The sequence below is a fragment of the Dama dama genome, chromosome 13 (genome assembly GCF_033118175.1).
Source record: "Dama dama isolate Ldn47 chromosome 13, ASM3311817v1, whole genome shotgun sequence".
Taxonomy (NCBI): domain Eukaryota; kingdom Metazoa; phylum Chordata; class Mammalia; order Artiodactyla; family Cervidae; genus Dama; species Dama dama.
In genome coordinates, this window is record NC_083693.1 from 24,814,292 (window position 1) to 24,834,572 (window position 20,281).

General features: G+C 45.5%; 1 protein-coding gene across 2 annotated transcripts in view; it reads right to left on the minus strand.

Annotated features, from left to right (window-relative positions):
- The window catches only part of SV2B (synaptic vesicle glycoprotein 2B), a 229,594-nt gene extending 209,654 nt beyond the window's left edge, over nucleotides 1-19,940 (minus strand). The window contains exon 1 of one of the 2 annotated variants that reach the window (XM_061158634.1): nucleotides 19,841-19,940. The gene's annotated coding sequence lies outside the window, so the exon portion shown is untranslated. Of the gene's footprint in view, nucleotides 1-19,055; nucleotides 19,187-19,840 lie in introns of those variants that run through there. The other variant, XM_061158633.1, reaches the window with a different exon arrangement.
- Nucleotides 19,941-20,281: the final 341 nt, after the last annotated feature.

Below are 20,281 nucleotides of genomic sequence, written 5' to 3' on the forward strand. Positions count from 1 at the left end.
GCCATTTGTGACAACCTTAATGGCATTATGCTAAGTGAAGTAAGTCAAAGAAAGAAAAACACTGTAAGCTCTCTCTTATACGTGGACTCTACTAAACAAATAAATAAACATGCTCATAGATACAGAGAACAGTCCTCCTTCCTTCCAAGGACAGAAGGAATTGGAGAAATGGGTGAAGGAAATCAAAAGGTAAAGAGGAAAATAGATAAATAAGTAGATATGGTGCATTATTGAGCAACACCAGAAAATAGCCTACCATTGTTTGGTAATTTGTTTACAAAAGACAAATTTTAAAAACTCTTCCAAAAAAGAAAAACGACCTCAAGTTGAGTATAAACCACATAGATATTGAAACTAAACAGTGGCAAAAAAGCCATATTTTAATTTGTTGGAGTTTTTTTGAAAAGCTTAAAGTCACCTTTTTTTTGGCTCCCAGCATCATACAGCAAATTCCCACTGGCTATCATTTCACATGTGACTTTGTACGTGTTACATGCTATCATTTTACATGTGACTTTGTACGTGTTACATGCTATCATTTTACATGTGACTTTGTACGTGTTACATGCTGCTCTCTCAATGCATCCCACCCCCTCCTTCCCCTGCTGTGTCCACGAGTCTGTTCTCTATGCGTGTGTCTTCATTGCTGCCCTGCAAATAGGATCATCAGTATTCTCTTTCTAGATTCCACATATATATGTGTTCATATATGATATTTTTCTCTTATTTTTTTTACTTTTTTAAATTTATTTTTAATTGGAGGATAATTTCTTTACAGCATTGTCCTGGTTTCTGCCCTACATCAACATGCATCAGCCACAGGCATACATATGTGTCCTTCCCCCTGAACCTCCCTCCCACCTCCCACCCATCCCACCCCTCTAGGTTGTCACAGAGCACCGGCTTTGAGCTCACTGCATCATACAAAGAATTCCCACCAGCTATCGATTTTACATATGGTAACTTTAAATTCTAAAGAGCGTCTGCTCAATAATAATTCTAGATGAACTACTCCATAATTCAGCACATATTACCTATCATTCTAAATATGATAAACAGTTTAGAAGGTGGAAAAAACCTATTCCTATTAAAAAGGTTTCCCCAAAGCCCCACTCAGAACTTTTCATTTATATCTCGGTAGCTAGAATTAGAGTCATCTCTAGCTGAAAAGAAATCTGAAGAGAAAACATTTTCAGCTGAGTATATTGCCCTTTCCTCTATGGGGGGAAAAAGAAAAAAAAAAAAGTGAGGTTCTCATAGTAATGAAGAAAAGGATAAAAAATACTGAAGAGGCAGCCAAGAGTATTTTCCACATAAAAAATTATTTTGTCACAATGAAACAAAAACTGGCTTAAGCAATAAGGAAGCAGAAAGTCCAGATGGAAGGATTCCAGAATGAGCTGATTCACTAAAACCAAGACATATCATCTGGAGCCCAGGTTCCTTCCACGTCTCTGCTCTGCCATCTCTCACACTGGTTTCAGCCTCAAGTTGTAGCCAGATGGCTGCCACAATTTCAGGTGTAAAATGTACATGTAACAACGTCCAGAGAAAGAAAAAGGACTGTGTTTTCTTTGGGGTTTTTTTTGTTCCATTTTAGGAACAAAAAAACCTTTCCCAGACGCTGCTTTGTTTACTTATCCTCATTTCTCATTAGCCAGAACTGAGTCACATTTTTGAGCCAATCACTAGCAAAGTGAATAGGATTATCACTGTTTACTGAGATGACTCCTCTGTGTGGAATGTGAGCTGGGGACTGTGACTGGTGTTCACTGTAATATTCTGATAGCATTCACCAGGGGAAAGATGACCCTGTGGCCAATCTAGAAGCCCACCACTTCATACTAAAATAATAGATCAATGGGATCCTAGACGATAAAAACTATGAAATACAAATACAACTGCAAAGTGTACTTTTGCGCAAGAATCAAATTTTTAATGTGCTACACTTGGACCCCAAACACCTTCTACAACCTCAGAACACGAGCCTTTGAGAACACAGTGGCCAGTAAGCATCTGGTAACACGTTTCACCAAGCCCTTTGGGAATCTACACTAGAGCATCAGGGGCCAAAAGACCAAATCTACCTATTAAGTACTTCCACGTTTCAGTGGATGGTCCAAGCTACGATCTAGGATACAGATGACCAACAGACCTGGAGAAGTCAGCCTTATCTGAGACATATGCTCCATGGTAGTCGGGCACATGTCACCAAAGATGGAGCTTTTTTCCTAGAAGCTTTCCTCACTCACCCAGCACTGTTCTCAGCATGTAAGATGCTCGACAACATTGCATAATACAAAGAGATCCAACACTCTTACTTATTTATGTGATTTATGTGGCAAGAACTTCCCTAGTTTTCAGTATAAGATAATTATTATTTTTAATGATATCGGATGTTACAAGATATCCTCATCATTTTATAGAAGTCAGAAACAATGTGGTAGGAAAGGGGAAATATTGAACTTTAGTCTTTTCAGAGTGCATAGGCTCATGGGACAGTCATCAGAGGAAATACTGGCTATTTAACCCCGCACCCTTTTCTGCAGTTAAGAACCTCCTAGTTGTTTATATTCTGTATATAAAAGCTTACATGTGCTAACCCCCATTTCCCATTCCACCTTCCCCCAACCCCCTCCCCCTCGGTAACCCTCACTCAGTTCTCTGTCCATGGTTCTGTTTCTGTTTCATAGACAGGTTCATTTGTGTCAGAGTCCACATATAACTGACATCATATGGTATTTGTCTTTCTTTTTCTGACTTACTAAAGAGCTTCTTGATGAGGATGAAAGAGGAGATTAAAAAAGCTGGCTTAAAACTCAACATTCAAAAAACTAAGACCATGGCATCCAGTCCCATCACTTCGTGGCAAATAGATGGGGAAAAAGTAGAAACAGTGACAGATTTTATTTTCCTGGGCTCCAAAATCATGGCACATGGTGACTGCAGCCGTGAAATTAAAAGATACTTGTTCCTTGGAAGAAAAGCTATGACAAACCTAGACCATATTTAAAATCAGAGACATCACTTTGCCAACAAAGGTTCATATAGTCAAAGCTATGGTATTTCTAGTAGTCACATATGGATGTGAGAGCTGGACCATAAAGAAGGCTGAGGGCCAAAGAACTGATGCTTTCAAATTGGGTGCTGGCGAAAACTCTTGAGAGTCTCTTGGACAGCAAGGAGATTAAACCAGTCAATCCTAAAGGAAATCAACCCCGAATATTCATTGGAAGGACTGATGCTAAAGCTGAAGCTCCAATACTTTGGCCACCTGATGTGAAGAGCTGACTCATTGGAAAAGACCCTGATGCTGGGGGAAATTGAAGGCAAAAAGAGAAGGGGGTGACAGAGGATAAGATGGTTGGATGGCATCATGGGCTCAATGGACATGAGTTTGAGCAAACTCCAGGTGATAGTGAAGGACAGGGAAGCCTGGCATTGCTACAGTCCATGGGATAGCAGAGAGTCAAATACAACTTAGCAACTGAAACACAACAACAACTTAGTATGATAATCTCTAGTTACATCCATGTTGCAGAAAATGGCATTATTTCATTTTTTTAGTGGGTGAGTACTATTCTAATGTGTATGCACACACACACACACACACACACATATATATAAGATATATACCACTTCTTTATCCATTCATCTGTCCAGGGACATTTAAGTTGTCCCTGTCCAATTGTTTCCATGTGTTGGTTATTGTGAATAGTGTTGCTATGAACATAGGGGTACATGTATTTTTTTTGAATTGCAGTTTTGTTGGATATATGCCCAAGAATAGGATTGCTGGATCGTATGGTATTTCTACCTATCTAAAATTATTGGACTTTTTAAATACTGTGCAGTATAACTTTTAACTATTAAAAATAAGTTTAAACATTAAAATAGATGGCAATAAATAGGAATACAATAAGTTTTAAAATTAAAACAAAAGAAGCTCACATGAAACAGGCAACCCAGCAGTCAGCCCAGAGGTAGCTTTGTCATCTTTATGTTATCAAGAAACACACTTCTTGATCCTCTGTGATGTGTTCCCATAAGCTTATGAGGAATTACTAATTAAAATTTCGGACTTTGTATTGGTGAAAGTAGGCTAACTGCTATAACAAACTCCAACATGTCAGTAGTTTAACATCAGTTCAGTTCAGTTGCTCAGTCGTGTCTGAGTCTTTGTGACCCCATGAATTGCAGCACGTCAGGCCTCCCTGTCCATCACCAACCCCTGGAGTTTACTCACACTCATGTCCATCGAGTCGGTGATGCCATCCATCCATCTCATCCTCTGTCATCCCCTTCTCCTCCTGCCCCCAATCCCTCCCAGCATCAGGGTCTTTTCCAACAAGTCAACTCTTCATAGAGCTTATTTCTTGCACACGAGATAGCATCAAGCAGAGCCAGCCAGTGGATGGGAAAAGAGCTTGAGGACATAAGGAAGTTCACAGGTCAGCCCTGGAAGTGATACCCATCACACCCATTCTCATCACATCAACAGATCTGTCACATGGCCACACTCACTTACAAAAGAGGCAGGGAGATGGAGTCTGTGTGCCCAGGAAGAGTAGGAAGCAGGTTTAACAAAGAGATTGCTGGTCCTCTTGGTCCCCTTGAAGCTCTCTCCTCTACTCTAAATCCAGAAAACAGAACTTTCTGCTGTATTTGTTCTGGGCAACTAGGGTCTAGGACTTCTTTATATTTCTTAAATATTTTCCACACTATCTTGGATCTTTCTGTCCACTCAGAAGATCTCTAAGACATCAATCACAGTTTCCACAGCTGTTAGTTTCTCTAATTGGATGGATGTCTGTGATGGAGAGTATATCAGACTTATGATCCACACAGTTCACACACAGCCAGGCCTTGTGGATGAAGCAAAGGACAGTAATTATCTCAGCATTCAAAGGAACATTTCAAGGAGCACAGACAACAATCTGCTCTTCTGAGTATGTTAGTGGATTTTGAGGGGGTTTTCCTCCTCTGCACTTCTAATAACATTTAAACTCCCAAGAGGAACTAACAAAGCATTGTAAACCAATTATACTCCAACAAAAGTTAAAAGAGAAAAACCCCAAGAGGTTCTAGTGTGTGTCCACGCCACCTTCCACTGTCCCCTTTGCCCGTCTTCAACTGCCAGCAAAAACCACCTCACCATACCAGTTTGTTCCCAAGTCGATTAAAGACTGTCAGGTCTAGCTACTTCTCAAACTATCTCCTCTATCAGGAATACCATTCTCCTCCCCAGCGTCTTCCTGGGAAACTCCTACTCTTCCTTCAAGGCCCAGTTAAGCAATGCCCCTTCACCCTCTCCAGTGGTTTTTCTGGCCCTCAGTCTTCTCTCCTTATGCAGCAATAATCATTGCTTATAGTCCATGCTCCCACAAACATTCACTCAGTTTATATCTCTGTGACATCATCATCTCACCTTGTAGTCTCACAATTAATTAATGAGCTTCCCAACAGCAGAGCCTAGGCACTGCAGCCCTTATAAGACCTTGTAGGAAAATAGCTTCAGAGGCTGGGAATCCAGTTGAATCCACTTCCTGGTTTAAGCCCATTAGGAAGTAGCCAGATATTTGCAAACTCCCTTTAAGAGCCTGTGGGTTGTAGCAACAGGAGCAGGAGAGGCTGGAGTCAAGGTCATGGACTGAGGCTCATTGCTGCACCTAACCAGCCTTCATGGACTTGGTGGGGAGGGAACACAGCACACAGCAAAGAACATGTTCGAGGTTAAGCAGCCTTGCATTTGAATCCATTCTCCCCTTCACTCAATGCTAACATTACTTTATCGACAAAGGTCTGTATAGTCAAAGCTATGTTATTTTCAATAATCATGTATGGATGTGATAATTGGACCATAAGGAAGGCTGAGTGCCAAAGAATTGATGCTTTCGAACTGTGGTGTTGGAGAAGATGCTTTAGAGTCCCTTGGACAGCAAGGAGATCAAACCCATCAATCCTAATGGAAATCAACCTTGAATTTTCACTGGAAGGACTGATGCTGAAACTGAAATTCCAATACTTTGGCCACCTGATGTGAAGAGCCAACTTATTGGAAAAGACCCTGATGCTGGGAAAGATTGAAAGCAGGAGGAGAAGGGGACCACAAAGGATTCAGTGGTTGGATGGCATCACCGACTCAGTGGACGTGAGTTTGAGCAAACTCCAGGAGATGGTGAAGGACATGGAAGCCTGGCGTGCTCCAGTCCATAGGGTCACAAAGAGTCGGACACTACTGAGAGACTGAACAACAACAATAACCTCTGGGAAACTTATTTAACTTCTCTGAACCTCAATTTACTCCATGGCAAAATGGAGACAATAAACTCCCACTTCACAGGGATTGGAAGAATGAAATGAAATGAAATCATATATACATCATAATCATCATTATTGTCACATGATCAAACTACAAGCTCCTAGAGGAACCACATCTAATGCATCTATGTGGGTTCTCAGTACAAAGCTCTTTGCTGTAAGATTAAACTCTACTGTCTCTATTTCTTTATCTGTAAGAGAATAAAACAGACCTATAAGCTGCCTATTTGAGGGTTATTGTGAGGACACTGCTGTTCAATATGAGGTGCTAAGCAAATGCTGAAGGTGATTCTTATAACACCAGCATGACTTTCCCCTCTGTTTCCCAAATGGTCACGTCCTGAGCATTTCCTCATCTCCCCAGCGTTAGACCAGAGGGAACAGATGAGAGCCCTGAGCAGGCACAGGGAATCTGGGGGTTTGCACAGGAAATCTGGAGGTGACAGGCTCAATCTGCAGCAGCTGCTGCTGTAAATGGACCTCAGCTAGTCCTTGGACTGAGGATACAGCATCTAATCGTATCTGCCATCAGTGACTCTATGGAGTAGGTAAGACCATCACCATTCCCATTTTACTGATTGGAAGACCGAGGGCGAGCATTGCTAAATGACTCACCCAAGATCTCAACTGAGTAAGAAGCAAGGCCAGGCCAGGAATCCAGGAGAGACTGACTCCAGGACTCTTTGTTTTCTCTACCCTCTCTAAGAAGCTCAAGAATCCAGGAGTAATCGGAAGGCCAAGCCAGCCAGAAGAGACCTTACATGCATGGAGAAAATGGGCTGAGAGTCCCAGGACATCAAGCCGGCCGTGACAGGGATAACCTGAGAAACCTGATGGGAATAACCTGGCCTGTGAGAGCTCCACCTGGTCCCCCACACTGCGTCACTGTCGAGACAGGAGGCCCCCAACCCCTTGATGTAAGGCGGGGAGCCTGGCACAGCTTCTTTGCCAGAGATGGGCCGAGACCCCCAAGTGAAGACAAAGTCACCCATCGTGGGGAGTGAAAGGAGAGCTCAGCTCAGCATCCCATCCTGTTTCCATACTGCTCTGACCCTTTCTCTTTTTTTGTCTTTCTTTAATATCTATTTTTTATTTATTTGACTGCGCCAGGCCTTAGTTGCCACATACAGGACTTTTTCAGTTGCAGCTTGTGGGATCTAAGTTCTCCGACCAAGAATCAAACCCAGGCTCCCAGCACTGGAAGCTTGGAGTCCTAGCCTCTGGACCACCAGGGAAGTCTCTGCTCTGACCTTTTCTAATCAACCTCATCATCACTCCACAGCTACTTTCATTTTTGAACTTTTCGTTTTATATTGGAGCATAACCAACTGACAATGTTGTAATAGTTTCAAGCGGACAGCAAAGGGTCCCAGCCACAGGTGTACACGTATTCATTCTCCCCCAGGCTCCCCTCCCATCCAGGCTGCCACATAACATCAAGCAAGAGTTCCCTGTACTATCACTTTAATTTTGAAGCTATCACGTTTACTCTGCTTTCCCAGATCGTCCCTTTCCTTCAAGCTTAATTTTTATGCTTTGCTGAAAAATACTCAAAGCAGCCGCCTGTAACCCACAGACACTTAAGCAACCGTAAGTGGGCTGCCTTCATCACTCATCCTGGTGGGGGGGTGCGCAGGAGTGGAACTGAGTCCCTTCAGCCCTCCAGGGCCAAGGTCAGGAGCTCCTGACGTGGCCGTGACCTCTTTAGCCCTGTCCTGGGGGGCGCCCGGGACTCTGGAGCAGGCCCCTCCCCGCCAAGCCGTGTCTGCTCCCTCAGAGCCGCCCACGTGCCAGCTGGGCTCCGACTGGCACCATCTGCTGCACCCCGATCAGGCAGGAGGCCACGGTCAGACCCTGCGCCTGGCAGGAGAGCAGGGGCCGCGGGCAGACCAGGAGCTCCGCTCTCTGGGCCTGCGCTTGGGTCACGGGCAGGGGAGACCCCCAGAGGACCCCTCGGAGGAAGCTGCTGGGGAGCCGCCCAGGCTCTCAGCTGCCCGGGGGAACCAGCCGTCATGTTGCAGAGGGTTTCTCAGCATGAAGGGCACCCATTTCCTGTGCTCTCTTTTTTTCTTAATTTTTCTAATTGAGGTACAGGCAGTGTACAAGATTATATAAATTTCAGGAACACAGCACAGTGATCCACAATTTTTAAAGCTTATACTCCATTGACAGTTATTATAAAGTATTGGCCATATTCCCTGTGCTGCACAATACATACCCTTGTAGCTTGTTTATTTTATGCCCAGAAGTTTGTACCTCTTAATCCCTTACCCCTCTCTGGCCCCTTCCCACTTCCCTCTCCCCACTGGTGACCACTCGTCTGTTCTCCGTATCTGTGAGTCTGTTTCTTTTCGGCTATATTCACTAGCTGCTTCTCTTTCTTAGATTCCACATATAAATGATACCATACAGTATTGGCCTTTCTCTGGCTGACTTATTTCTCCAAGCATAATACCCTCCAAGTCCACCCACGTTGTTGCGAATGGCAAAATTTCATTTGTTTCTGTGACTGAGTAGTATTCCACTGTATGTATGTACCACAGCTTCTTTATTCATTCATCGCTGATGGACACTCAGGTTGCTTCCATACCTTGTAAATAACGCTGCTGTGATCGTGGTCTCTCTTGCTCCCTACCATCAGATGAACTTAGTTTCTGCAGGCCTGACTTGGGCTCTGGTCCTCTCTCTAGTGTTCAGTGACTGTAGGACCTTAAACACATAATTTCCTTCTCTAGACTCAGCTCCTGTCTTTGCCTAGTACAGAGTTCAGATTCCTACAGTCCCTTCAGCTCTGAAACACTAAGATCCTCTAGTCCAGGTAAGTTCTTCCATTGTCCTGAACTTGTTCTGGGCCCAAAAAGGAAACTGCCTACGAAAAGTGAAAGTGAAAGTCACTCAGTCGGGTCTGACTCTTTGTGACTGGATGGAACTATCCCCTCAGACTCCTCTGTCCAGGGACTTCTCCAGGCAAGAATAACGGAGTGGGTTGCCATTCCCTTTACCAGGGCATCTTCCAGATCCAGGTATCAAACCTGTGCCTCCTGCATTGCAGGTAGATTCTTTATTGTCCAAGCCACCAGGGAAGCCAAAGGAACCTGCCTATGAAATACTTATTAAAACAAATTTGTACATTTGGAGGTATTGATGGACAGACACGTGTTCATTGGCAGGTTTCAGTAATGGGGAGCCATGAAAATAGACTTGAAAACACACATCTCCCCCATGCTTACGTGACTTTTAGGTGCCAGAGTTCCTGCCAACACATGCACCATCTGGGTTTAATGTATGAAGCAGTTAATGGTCCCCAGCTCCCAGCTTGAAGAGCCAACTGCTAGACCCAGACCTCTGTAATGCAAGAAGGCCCCAGAAGGCTGGCCAAATTACCTTCTCCTGCATCTATGTAGAATGGGACGAGAAAGAAATGAGGTTATTCCACCGCTTGTCCAAGAGTACCTGCATCATCTATGATTTCCTCACTCTGGATCTCAGGTTTCCCATCTATAAAGTGGGAATGGAAAAGAAGACATGGTCTATATGTTCTAGCTCCTAAGAGAGTTCAATTTAATTCTATTTCTGAGGGGTTACAGAGTCACTGGGCCTCCCTGGTAGCTCAGACCGTAAAAAATCTATCTGCAATATGGGAGACCAGGGTTTGATCCCTGTTTCAGGAAGATCCCCTGGAGAAGGGAATGGCAACCCACTCAAGCATTCTTGCCTGGAGAGTCCCATGGATTGGGGAGCCTAGCGGGCTACATTCCATGGGGTCACAAATAGTCGGACATGACTGAGCGATAACACACGCACATAAACACACAGTCTCTGGTTAGGGGAGAATTTTCAGTTGCTTTTTGGGGAAAAGAAAAAAGTTAATGCTACTCTCCCCACTGCTGCCCTGGACAGAAGCAAGCTCTAAAGACTGACGGAAACAGGAAGTGGGTGGAGCAAGAGCTTCCATAGAAACAGAGAAACTTGATAGGACCACAGGCTTCAGTATGGGCTGCTGAAGAAGGGAATCCATGGTGCAGGTTTTCACTGAGGCAGGAGACACAATGGGTGAACTGTAATCCATGGTCAGGACAGCAAGGGATCTTTGGTCTTCGCTCCTGATGCCTCTGAGAGCCCCAAGAGGAAACTGAGTCCATGCTCCTTGATCCAGAGGAGGCCAGAATGGCAGCAAAGGCAGGGAGGTGGGACAGAGAGAAACCATTCACTTCTGTGTGTTGTATGTTACTCACTCAGTTGTGTCCGACTCTTTTCGACTCCATGGACTGTAGCCTGCCAGGCTCCTCTGTCCATGGGATCCTCCAGACTAGAATACTGGAGTAGGTTATTATGCCTTCCTCCAGGGGATCCTCCCGACCCCAACGCAGGGATCGAACCCACATCTTTCATGTTTCCTACAATGGCAGGCAGATTCCTTACCACTAGTGCCACCTGGGAAGCCCTTAGCTGCTGAATACTTGCTGCTGCTGCTGCTGCTGCTGCTGCTGCTGCTAAGTCGCTTCAGTCGTGTCCGACTCTGTGCGACCCCATAGACAGCAGCCCACCAGGCTCCCCCATCCCTGGGATTCTCCAGGCAAGAACACTGGAGTGGGTTGCCATTTCCTTCTCCAATGCGTGAAAGTGAAAAGTGAAAGTGAAGTTGCTCAGTCGCATCCGACTCGTCGCAACCCCATGGACTGCAGCCTACCAGGTTCCTCCGTCCATGGGATTTTCCAGGCAAGAGTACTGGAGTGGGGTGCCATTGCCTTCTCCGAATATTTACTAGATGCTGCAGACTCAGCACTGTCTCTCACACGTCACGTCTTGTCCAGGTCAAAGAGGAAAAACCAAGGAGCCAAAAACCACTACAATATTGTAAAGTAATTAGCCTCCAACTAATAAAAATAAATGAAAAAAAAAAAAAAAAAAACCCAAGGAGCCTCAGCCAACCGAGCAACCACAATAGCATTTACTCATTCATGAATCAAATAGACTCGTATTGTGTGCCTACTATGTACCTGTGAAAGGGAAAACAGCAGATTTTCCAGTAGAAAACATCATGGGGCAGATTTTATGGGAGCAAAACCCAGAGGCATCTGATGGAGAGTTTCTGCACCTACATAATCCAAATGACTCAAAAACTTTGATCAAGGAATTCTAACAAAGTCTGAGACAATGCAGAGCTGAGCTGGGGGGTTGGCCTATTGCAGAGATGGAAGGTTGGTTTCCCTTTGAGGCACCTCAGAAATCTCCAGCTCATAAGTCTGATTATTATCCACCTGTCTCATTTTGAACACCATGGGCCTCATGCAAATAATCTCATCAGCACTGGCAACATTAAATGACAGGTTCTAAACTCTCTCTACACTTAGAATTTCCAATTCTTTCATTAGATGTAGTGATCCTTTGGGGAGCCTCGATGGATTAGCAGGTAAAGAATCCACCTGCAAAGCAGGAGCCACAGAAGACATGGGTTTGATGCCTGGGTCAGGAAGATCCTGTGGAGGAGGAAATGACAACCCATTCCAGTATTCTTGCCTGAAAAATCCCATGGACAGAGAAACCTAGTGGGCTACAGTCCATGAGGCCACAAAGAGTCGGATACAACTGATGACTAAGCGTGCACTCAGTAATTCTTTAATTAGTATTTAGACCAACATATTTCCAAGATCAGGATCATGAAGGAAACCGCAGACCACTTGGGTGTTATTACTACTACCATCATCACTTTCACCACCACCAACACCATCATCACCATCACTGCCACCATCATCACCATCATCATTTTATAACTGAAGGAACCAGAGCTCAGAGAAATTAAATAACTGGCTAAGGTTTACACAGCTAGAAAGTAAGGAAGATGGAGCTCAAACCAAGTTTTGTTTGATCCCAAATCCCACTGCTCCATCCAATCTCCAACATGGTCAAGCTTGGTATCCACACGTACAAACAGAGGCCAACTTAATATCCCTTTCTCATATTTCCTTCTCAGCTTTAGTTCTTTTTTTCCCCACTGTTGTCCTTTCCTTCTCTCTCTGTCTCTGTCTCTTTCTCTGTCTTTCTCTCTCTCTCTCTCTCTCTCTCTCTCACAGACACCCACACAAACAGGAAACCATTTGCCATTGCAGCACCTACCTTTTTTCCTCACTCCCACCCCCTCTAATATCACTACAAATAAAACTCACACTCACACATATTCAGTCACACCATGGGGAGGAAATGGTCAGCACCTGGAGTCTGAGATTGAAGTCATTCCAATTAAAGTCACGCCAATTAAACCCCTTAACTGTTCCTCCCTTTTCCTATAAGACTATTGCTGATTTCTCTCCTTTTATAAACAGGAACAGATTACACAAGATGCTGTAGATGTGGGATTTTTCAAGCAAGCTGGTGACACTCTTTCACTTGGCACAAAATCGATTTAAATAAACATCTTCCTTTTTCAAGATTCTTTCCTGCTTCTGCTTAATCTTAAATTAAGAGGAGTACAATAATAACCCAAGAACATCACACCTCTGAATTTCAACCTCCTCTCCCGCAGGATTTTGTCTCCTTTTTTGAAAGTATGAGCTATTTTTTGGTTTCCACTTGTTTCTCCTTCTTACTTGTCATCACACATTGTTTTCTATAAGACATAAGCAATTGCAGCCTTCACATTTAAAGTCTGTTTTTAGTCCATGGGATCCACAATAAGGCTCTCATGAGACCTTAAAAAGAAAAAGAATAACTTCAGGGAGTTACACTTCAAGACCCACTGGAACAAAGATCCACAGTCACCTCCAGTGATTGAGTGACTCCATTCACTCATTCAGTAAATACTCACTGAGCACAGACTATGTGCCAAGCACCATGCAGGGCACTGGTGGTACAGAAGGGACTGGGCTCACTGAAGGGACAAATTAAAAATGCTAACGATACTCAAGCTTATATCTCCTTCTAAGACCTCCTCCTTCAACTCTAGACCCACACATATAACTATCAAATTAACATCTCCCATTGGAGTCCAGTTAAAGTCCACTACTCTTCCTTCTCCATTTCAGTAAAGGGCCACTCTTTCTAGTCGCTCAGGTCAAAATACGTGGAGTCATCCTTGAATCCCTAGAGCAATATATCCATAATTTGATGACTTTTCACCATCACCCCTAACTACCCTGGTCCAAACCACCATCATCTCTTGCCTGGATCACTGCAGCGGCCTCCTGACTTTATCTCCCTGTTTTCACCCTTAACTCTAAAAATCTATTCTAAGGTCTAAAGTTCAGGTAATCATTGTAAAATTTAAATCAGATAATGAAAATAAATAAATAAATAAATCAGATAATGTCAGCGAGTGCTCAAACTTCTCCTCTGGCTTCCCATCACACTCAGAGTAAAAGCCGCAGTCCACACAAGGCCCTAGATAACCTTGTATTACCCAGCTCTCAGCGATTTGTCTGATCTCACCTCCTCCATCCTCACCCTCTCTACATGAAGGCCCTTTCTGTTCCCAGAATACACCAGTACACTATGCCCTCGGGGCCTTTGCACTTGTCACTTTCCCTGCCTAGAAGGGTCCTTCCCCAAATATCCATCTGGGATATTTCTTCATGTCACCCTGGCCACTCCCACCCCTTCCTTCACCCTGCTCCTCATTCACTCAGCCAGGCACTCCTCATCCTGCTCTCCCTACTTGATGTCCTCTCATCACATAATACATATTTACTTATTTACATACCATCTCCCCAACTAGAATGAATGCATCATGAGGATCGACTTTGCTACCTTGACTGCTGCACGTGTTTGTATGTGTGCGTGTTGCTCAGTCATGTCTGACTCTGTGTGGACCCCATAGACTGTAGCCCACCAGGCTCCTCTGTCCATGGGATTTTCTAAGCACAGAATACTGGAACGGGTTGCCATTTCCTCCTCCAGGGGATCTTCCCAACCCAGGGATTGAACCTGCATCTCTTGTGCATTCTGCATTGGCAGGCAGATTCTTTACCACTGTGCCACCTTGGGAAGCCCATGCCTGACATGTAAGGAACACTCAGTAAATATTTGGTGGATAAATGGCTATCTAAAGACTCATATGTCTGAAGCTGATCAGCTATGGAAACAGAGAACAACAGAGAAAAAGAAAAGGGCAAGTTTCAGGCATTGTCCATTAAAGCAGAATTTGGGAAAAATGGAGCCTTAGTCAAGGGGACTTTAAATATTACCGTCCCTATGGTAGACTGAATGCAGAGACAGTCCAATTTCCCTTCTCCCTCTATATCCATGCTCTCTGCAGTGCGCCTTCATAGCACCTCCCATCAAGCAGTGTACTCCAGGGACTTGCCTGGTGGTTCAGCAGCTAAGACTCTGCGCTCCCAATGCAGGGGGCCCAGGTTCCATCCCTGGTCAGGCAACTAGCCCCTACATGCCACAACAAAAGGTCAAAGATACCACGTGCTGTATCTAAGGCCTGGCACAGCCAAATGAGTAAATAATTTTTTTTAAGTGTTTCCTATTCCCTACACCTTCACTCTGGGTTGGCCTTGTGACTCGAAGAGAAAGTGTCAGTCACTCAGTCATATCCAACCCTTTGCAGCCCCATGGACTGCAGTCTGCCAGGCTCCTCTGTCCATGGGATTCTCCAGGCAAGCATACTGGAGTGGGTAGCCATTCCCTTCTCCAGGGGATCTTCCTGACCCAGGGATCAAACCCTGGTTTCCTGCATTGCAGGCAGACTCTTTACACCTTCACTCTGGGCTGGGCTTGTGACTTACTTTTGTCAATAGACAAAGATGAAACAGCAGTGTGCCAAGCATAAGCTTAGACCTCAAGAGGTCAGGCAAGTTTCTACTCTCCCCTGGATTCCAGGGCTACCATGTGAACATGTTAGGCTAGCCTGTTGGAAGATGTGGTACTACCCAGAGCAGAGCCAAGTTCCCCCGGCTAAGGCCACCCTTAAGCAGCCAGCTCTCAGCCACTCCAACAGCAGACAAAAATCACATGAACAAACCCAGCTGGGATGAATCAAGCCCAACTTGGACCTAAAGAACTGCCGGGCCAGCCCATAGACACGTGAGAAAATGAGAAATGGTTGCTGTCTTAAGCCACTAAGTTGTGGGGAGGTTTGTCCTGCAGTCCCCTTGGTAAGGTCAGCCCTAATGTATGTGATCAGCCCGCAGGGGAGGCATCTCAGCTGCTCTGCTCTGAATATGTGCTCATCAGGAAAGCTTCTCCTTGTGATGTGGTTGTCACCAAGGGGATCTGCAAGAAGAAGACACCCCGCCATGCCACACAGGGTCCCAGCCATTGTAAATTCACAGACTAGGGTGAGCAAGGTCACTGGGATGTAGCCCAGAGGGACAGATTGGTTTTCTGAGGCAGCAAGACCTCAGATGGAAAAAAATTCCACAGAGGTGAAAGTCACCTTCTAAAGGGGTGACTTGGGGGACACCCGGCCAGCCACCCAGCCAGGACCCAACCTTGTCACATCCTGTTTCACAGAAACTTTGACCAGGTTCTCAGGCATCCAACCCCATTTCTATCCACGAAACACATTGCAACAATCCCACAGCACTAGGGTCAGTCATCGGAGGAAGCTCTCAAATCCCCAAAACCATGCTCTTTTATTTTTTTTTAATTGGGTCCAGTTGATTTCAAGTGTATATCAAAGTGATTCTATCAGAAACATATAATACATATATATTCTTTTTCAGATTCTTTTCCATTATAGGTTATTACAAGACATTGAATGCAGTTCCCTGTGCTATGCAGTAGGTCTTTGTTGTTTATCTATTTTATGTGTAATAGTGTGTGTATGTGCTCAGTCGCTCAGTCGTGTCCGCCTCTTTGCAGCCCCATGGACTGCAGCCCACCAGGCTCCTTTGCCCATGGGATTCTCCAGGCAAGAATACTGGAGTGGAATGCTGTGCCCTCCTCCAAGGGATCTTCCCGACTCAGGGATAAAACCTACGTCTCCTGCATCTCCTGCCTTGCAGATGGATTCTTTGCCATTAGTGCCACCTGGGAAACCCAATGTGTGTATTTTAATCCCAAACTTCTAATTTATCTGTCCTCCCTCCCCTCACACTCTCCCCTTTGGTAACAATAAGTCTGCCAAAACCATGCTCTTTAGAGCAACAGTCCCCAATCTTTTTGGCACCAGGGACCAGTTTCGTGGAAGACAATTTTTCCATGGACCAGGCAGGGGAGATGGTTTCAGGATGATTCAAGCACATTACATTCTTTGTGCACTTTATTCCTATTACTATTACATCAGCTCCATCTCAGATCATCAGGCATTAGATCCCAGAGGTAGAGGACCCCCGCTTTAGAGGAACGAAGTCCCAGAGGGGCAGAGCCGCAAATTGTGGTCATTGTATTCAGCCTACAAGATGGAAGTCTCAAATAAGTGCACCATATAATATCATGTACATGCATCACATGGTACACCAACAGTCAGTGTATTTCCAGTTGATTCTAACATCTTTCCATAGCCATAGAAACTACTTTCATCCTCAAAGAATACAGACTAAAAACTAGCAAGGACAATACCTGCAGGACTATTCACTAAAGGTGGCCCTTTCTTTCATTGTGGGGGAAAGGTTCAAAAGAAGCCCGAAAACAGTCCTTGATCTGGATGAAAGATTGCTGAACACTGTTCTGCACTGAGCTTCTCATCACCTTGGAAAGATTTATGCCTCTGCTGCCTGCATTTGCTCAGGCTGAGTGACCTAGGAACCTATGTCTCCCAACCAGCCTTCTTCTAAACATCGAGTGCAGGATGTCAGCCAATTCCTTCCACAAGAGCTCAGGATATTAATCTTAGCAACAAATAGAAATCATGAGAGCCAATACCCCAGTGACCCTGCCGGCTTACCCTCTGACCTCAAATCCTACTGCTGCTCCCCTCGCTCACTCACCCACAGCCCCACTGGACTTCTTCCTGGATTTTCTTATGAACACACTTCCCTCCTGCTTCAGGGTTTTGCAGGTGCTGCTACACTGCCCAGAATGCTCTTCCTCAGACATCTGCCTGGCCCGCTCCTCACTTCCCCAGGGGCCCAGTCAAATGTCACTCATCAGCAAAGCCTTCCCTGACCAGGCTATATTAAACAACAACTATCCTCACCCCGCCCTCTGGCAAGACTCCCCATTCCTCTTACTCTGCTTTATTTCTCTCCACTATAATGCATCATTATCTCGCTATTTATGTGTCCATTATCTTACACACACACACACACACACACACACACACACAAGGTAAGCTCCTTGAGGGAGTTTATTTAATTCAATTCTGTGTCCCCACACATAGAGCAATTCCTGACACATAGTAGGTACTCAATGAATGAACTGCCATTTCTTAAGCACCTACTTTGTGTCAAGCAATTTATATATGATGATCATTTCCCAATAAACACATGTTTTTAAGCACTTATGATGTAATTATATTATAAGAACTCCATTGTTATCTCCATTTTACAGCTCAGGAACCCAAAGCTCAAAGCGAGGCTAAGAAACCTGCACAAGACACTTACCTAGGTCTGTTTGAGTATCAAAACCCACACTCCCTGAAGTGTGCCAATCTGCTTTTCAAATACTTTAGTGATGGTTTAGTTTACAAGAAGCATGTAAGACGCATCTCTGGCAACATGTATAATGCAAGAGCTCTTCATTCTACCATTTTTCTATCACCCATCATGGATTTTGCCCAGGGGAAAAAAAAATCCGTCAGATTGGATTTTTATTTCCCAGAGCACACTGGTTGGAATAGCTTTAGATTTCCTTTATTCCATCCATTTAGAGACATCCAAGTTCAGAGCTTTCCTTTAGAACTGAGCTGGGACAAGCACAGACAGGTCAGGGACCCAAAGGGGATGAAGGCAGAAGTTCATCTGCTCTGAGAATCCCTCAGAACTATCCAGAACCCTTGCCTTTGTGAAGTACTGGTCCTAGAACTTAGGAAAATGATCCATTAAAGAAACAAAAAGCTTGACCTCCTGCATAGGACACTCTTTTCTCTTGGTTGTCATCCTATGTCTGTGTCTACTGGTATCTGGTCACATACTGCAAACGCCAACCCTGCTGTAACGTACAGAGCTCTGCACATATGGCAGCCTTGATGCTGATGATGGGGAGACTGATGGGGGTTACTCACAGATTGAAGGACCTAGAGAGGGACCCCGTTTCTACTGAAATTCATGTAATGCCTCACCTAGGAGCGCTTCTTTTAAAAAAAAAAAATCACTGCCACATTAATTCCTCTCTTCCTGCTCCCACCAGTCTTTCCACATCTACATTGCTGAACTTATCACACCTCATCATTACAGGTGTTTCTTCTCCACCAGATGTGAGCTTCTGGGGAAATGGACTTTGTTTTCATCCTCTCTGCGCTCCTCCAGGGTTAATCCAGCCTCTGTCACATCCTAGGTGCTCGACCAGTATTTGCTGACTCAAGAAAGATGCAGAGTGAGCCTGTACTGTGTTTGCTGCACCCACTGTAGCAAGCAGGGTAAGTGACCTCTTCTGGAAAGGGCAAGAAGCAGAAACGGAAGAGACCAGGGTAGACCAGAAGGATCACTGAGCTGGCCAGGATGCCCAATTCTCCCCTGTAGGTGTCTGCTTCCTATTCTTCACCTGCCACTCCCTGAACCCCAAAACCACCCGCATTTGCTTCTGAACAAGCTTTTTAAAAACTGAGCACACACCCCACCCCAGTCTCCCGCCCCACCCACCCTACCGGTCTGCTCTTACCAGAGCCCCAGACACCGAGGTTAAGTTACCTTTAAAAGGAGCTAGTCTGCATCTGTGCTTTCTGGTTTAAGGATCGTGTTTCAGCAGCGGGGCTGAACCCTGGACAGCAGATAGAGCTAACACCCGTCTGCGGAGGAAACAGCAGTGCCTCACTCCTCCCTGGCTAAACGCACCCGCTCACCCATCCCTGCAGAACAAATCATGTTCTTTTCCTTGCGCTTAAACCCATCTATAAACAAATCCTCTCCGCGTACCTAAGAAACGGCTCCCACGTCCGCGGAGGGCGCCCTCCACACACACAAATACACACTCACAAAACCCAACCCAGAGGTACCAGGTGAAAGCCTGGTTTCGATCTGTCCTTTAAGAACAAACCAAAAACAACATCATTCAACACACACACACACACACACACACACACACACACACACACACACAATCCATCTAATTGGAAAGAACTGAAACTAAAAGGGGTGACTAGGAAGCTTATGGAAAGGGAGTTATCAACGTCAGTAGCCTAAGTTGCAAAACTATGTATGGCGCTAACAGTTCAAACAGGATTTAAAATCAGCCCTTGGGGATGCCCCCTTCAAAGAGGCGCGCAACCCCGCGCAGCAGGCAAGTGCTTGCTTTTCTGCGCCAGCTTTCCAAGACTCTCCCTTGTCTTTTGTGCCATTTACTATAAACAACATTCAGAGGTAGCAGCGTGTACATTTCAGCCCAGGCATGCGAGCCTGGGAGCCCCCAGGGTCGCGCGGGCTCCGCGCCCCGGGCCGGGTCTGCACGCACAGGAGCGAGCAATGCCGTCCCCTACCTGGGTGGGAAATCCGCACGCGGCCGCCTCCGGGTGCGGGCGGAGCGGTGTCCGTCCCCGTGGCCCGGCCGGCTGCTCGGGAGAACGCGGCGCTGGGGCGATCCCGGCGGAGGCAGGAGTCCGCGGGTGTCACACCTGCATCACGGCGCCCGCGCCGCCGCAGCGCGCAGCGCGCCCCCGCCACTCCGAGCACCCAGGGCGGGAGGCTCCTGGGTCCTCTACTCAGCGGGATCAGATCCTAACCGGCTTTCTTCCCGGCCTGGGCATTAAAGGCATTGGCGGCGGCCACCTCTTCTCGCTTCTAAATCCCCTTTTGATTTAAGATGGAGTGTTTGGGATAGCTTGATGGGCAGGGGACCCAGCTAGGGACCCAGACTCTCTGGATTTGCAGAGCAATACACGCTAAACTTCTTATTCCTCGAGTTTCGAGTTTCATCACCG